The following is a 4,707-nucleotide window of genomic DNA, read 5'->3' as shown; positions in this document are numbered from 1 at the left end:
AAGTGCTGGTCTTGATGATTTGGAACAGCATATATTTGGAAATTGTGCAGCACCTTCAGTCATTGAAAAGAAGAAGATGGTTGAGGATTTTTATGGAATGGCAGTACCTGATGTAATTGATGTACATCCTCCAGACGTTGTTAGTACCAAAGGATCAGCTAGTGGCAAAGTAGCAAAGAGGCAGAGTGCAATAAGGAAAGCAAATAAGCCTCTACGACGGTGTGGTAAATGTCATGAGATGGGTCGTCATGATTCAAGAAATTGTGGTAGAGTCAATGAGAAGACAGATTGAAGCCATTTGATATAGTTTAGGTATTTTTGGTGTATAAAATGACATTTTGGCATTTTTGTTTAATAAAATGATACTTCAACCTGAAAAAATGATACTCGCAGCAAATAAAATGACAGTAACCTTATAAAATGATGTATAAGCTGGAAAAAATGACATATAAGCTGATAAAATGATATGATAAAATGATACGTTTAAATTCTCTAATCATCTTTTCAACATCAATTTCTTCTTTTTTGCTGTCATTCTCAAACTTCTTCTTTATCATTGTAAGTGTCTCAAAAGCCTTCTTGTTAGTATCTCCAATAAGCAATGCTTCAGTATATCTGGCACGGAGTTTTATGAAAGACTCTGTTCCCTTCTTCGTTAAACCCGAATTCCAGTTACGAACAGGACCACCCATGTAAGTCTCCAAATGGCGCATCACATAAATTCCACAGTCAACTTTATTTGTATCGTTCTGCCATGGCATATTCATGTATCTGGTTTTTGACAGTTTGACAGTTCTTCCCATTGATGGATTGAGTCCATTTCCAAGATAAGTTCGGAAGAAATTTCTCTATTCAAATAACACAAAACATACATGAGGTTGATTAAAAATTATATTATGTTCCATACTGAATTATAGTCAATGCATTTTAACTAATAAATACTGAATGCATTTAACTAAACATACCAGAGTACTTGGTGCATCTTCATATTTCTTCTCAAGTAAATCTTGACTAACCAGAGAATTGTCAATCACATCCATCATTTGCATTTTGAGATTGAAGCAGATGATATAATAATGTTCGTACGCCCAGATTGGAAAGAATATCTAATTTTCAAAACATTATATATAAATGTCATTTTCAAAAATATAGGTATGTTGTTCTGTAAGGGATGTGATCATATCATAACGCATATTTATGGTGATAACCTAATAACCCTCATTTTATGGATGAAAAGTATCATTTTGTAGAACAGAATATCATTTTATGGACGAAAAATATCATTTTTAGTAAAAATGATACTTTTGACCCATAAAATGATAGGGTTATTAGCTTATCACATAAATATGGGTTATCTTTGACACAAATTCATTCAAGTTTGAGCAAAATCTTTCTCGACTCTCTGCTTCAGTCCAACCAGATCTCCTTGCAGTAATGTTGTAAATCTGTCATGTTTACATTTTTGTAAATATATTTTAACTTTTAATGTAATACTATTATGTTCTCATAAACTACCTCATAACTGATTTCAAATTCATATTTAATGTTAGTTAAAAGAACTGAATAAGAATATAATTATGTAATTCAAAACTTACTGTTCACTTTCTTCATCTTTCATCAACCAGTACATTATTTCTCTCTCTTCTTTATTCAGCTTTCCTTTCAGATTTACTGCTCTGACATTGTAGGGAGAGCACATTGCTTCAACAATTTTCTTTGTTGTTCTGACCACTTTCTCCTTCTCCTTTTCGACTGGAGGATCTTGATCTTGAGAAACCATCTTCTTCCCTTTGTCCTTATTCAAATTTTCTTCTCTCTGTTTTAAAACTTCATCATCTCCTTTTTCAACATTTATATCCTTGATGACAGTGGATATTATGTTATCAACTCTGTCATGCTTTCATTTAAAAAAAATATAAATTGTTATTGACAGAAGGGATACTATTTTATGATGCAAAAGTATCATTTTATGATGCAAAAGTATCATTTTATCATTTTATTATGCAAAAGCACAATTTCTATTATTTTTTTCAGGCAAAAGTATCATTTTATCATTTTATCATGCAAAAGCACAATTTCTATCATTTTATCATGCAAAAGTATCATTTTATCATTTTATCAGGCAAAAGTATCATTTTATCCGCTTAAACTATCATTTTATGATTCAAAAGTATCAGTTTTCAAATAAAACAGAACTACCAAAAAACATCATCAAACATATATCATTTTAAACATATAAACAATCATTTTATGTACTTAAACTATCATTTTTAAAAGTTACCTCATATTCTTCATTCTGAACTTCTTTCTCTGAAACTTTTTCCTTTTCTTTTACAGCTGCTTTATTAGCCTTTTCCTTTTCGCTTTCATTCTGTTTCTCTTGCTCGTTTTCCACCTCATCATCTTTTTCCTTCTCCACATCCTTTTCCCGATTAAATTCTTGATTCTCATTAGGACTGTCATCACATTCAGGTATCAGAGTGAAGGTAGGGAACTCATTCTTATTTTTCAATATATATGTCCTCTCAGCAGCTTTAGTTAACTCAATCATGATATCAATCCATTCAGGATCATCAGTTTCATCATTGTTTATAGCCTGTGTCATTGTATCCTGACTTTCTATAACATGCTTCACACCTTCCTCTCTCAATCCCATTGCATTTCTCGTTGTATCACAGATTATCTTAAAGCTATTGAGATTCCTGAGTTTATCCGGCGCTGCTTCAAGGACATCAACCATCTTCAACATTGAGGCTTTAACATCCTTTGCAGCTCCCTTCCATTCATTTATGAAATTCTCCCATTCATTGGTTGTCCCCACTTCATCATGATCATGATGATCATTTGTCTTCAAAACTTCTACATCTTGAGATTCATCTTCTTCGTCATCTTTATCATTTTCTTCATGTGGCTGCTTTTTATATCGGTCATACATATGACCCAGACCAAATGTTGAATTCTCCATTTCTGCTCTTTGTCTATCTTTCAACAGTTCTGCAGTCCATCCTTTCACTGTTGGGTAACATCTTGGCACCATTTTTTTTTCAAAGAGAATCCTGTCCACGTAACAAGCCTACATTAAACAAAAACTAAATATTAGTTTTTCTGTAAATAGATTCATAGACAATGGAAAACAAATATATTCTTACCACTACAAAGATAACTGGCCCGGTAAATATCTTTGCTGTGTCTTTTTTCCACCTCTTTTGTGTTTCATGCAATCTGGATATGACATAGCCACACCAATTGTATTCTTTGATCTTCTCAACATCAGCTATGTAATCTAAAATTTTTGGCCTCAAATTTCCATCAGCAGGAGTGTTAATCAAGGCATACTCCATGAGAACCATAAAAGTCCATTTAAAGAACTCACCACCTTCTTTGTCTCTCTCCATCTGCTCTACAACATACTTTGGCACCATTTTTTTCTCTCCACCTTTACAGAATTTAGCAATTTCAGTTTTGATGTGGGTATTTTTCTGAAATTTGCTTTTATTGATAGGTAAAGATCCAATCGGGAACCCAAGAGTTATGTGAACATCTTCATCATCTAAAAACAGTGATTCCCCACTGTTCAACTCAATTGATGAAGTTTTACTGTTAAAGTTGTTGATTAGATAATACGCTAATGCTCTTGGGAAACTTCTTATATTGAAGTTTAGGAGTGCGCCAAACCCAATCTCTCTAACAGCTCTTCTTTGATTCTCGTTTAGAGATTCAAGCATGTCAACGAAGAAGTCAGTATTCCTTCTTCCTGCCAAAGTTGCTATCCTAATGACTGTAATATCTTGAACAACTTTTTTCTTGCTCTTCTTTGATGCTGTCTTACCATCAGTTGTATCGTCATTCTTTCTTTTCTTCTTATTTCTTATATGTTCTACTTCTTCTGCTAATGTTCTACGTTGATCATCATCATCATCACGAATGTTCTTTCCTAATAAACAAAAGATTTCAGTGTGTTAAACAGTTTATGTCATTATATAAAGTCAAAGTATCATTTTATAATCTGAAACTATCATTTTATCAAGGGTATTATCATTTTATCTTCTGAAACTATCATTTTCTATATTTCAATGAGTTTAAAAAAGCAGAGAGGGAATAACTTGTCACTTAAGTAGAACAAAACACTATTTACAAAGTATCATTTTATCATTTTCAGAAACTATCATTTTATGCACCCAAAGTATCATTTTATCAAGCAAAGGCACAATTTCTACATACAAAAACACAGAGATACAAACTATCATTTTTTCATTCAGAAACTATCATTTTATCCCATGAAACTATCATTTTATTCCATATCCCATGAAACTATCATTTTATAATCTGAAACTATCATTTTATCAAGGGCAATTATCATTTTATCTTCTGAAACTATCATTTTCTATATTTCAATGAGTTTAAAAAAGCAGAGAGGGAATAACTTGTCACTTAAGTAGAACAAAACACTATTTACAAAGTATCATTTTATCATTTTCAGAAACTATCATTTTACATTTTATCAAGCAAAGGCACAATTTCTACATACAAAAACACAGAGACACACACAGATGCTTGAGCGTTTTCCTTCGACATATTCCAGAATCGGATGATTTTTCCTTCGATTCGAAGGCTTTGAAACGCGATTCAGAGGGTTTGTTTGTGAGAGAAATTGAATGCAGGGTTTGAGTGTGAGAGAAATTGAATGGAGCGTTTGAGTCTAGTTTC

This window comes from Salvia hispanica, chromosome 2 (assembly GCF_023119035.1).
Source record: "Salvia hispanica cultivar TCC Black 2014 chromosome 2, UniMelb_Shisp_WGS_1.0, whole genome shotgun sequence".
NCBI lineage: Eukaryota > Viridiplantae > Streptophyta > Magnoliopsida > Lamiales > Lamiaceae > Salvia > Salvia hispanica.
This window is presented reverse-complemented; position numbering follows the sequence as displayed.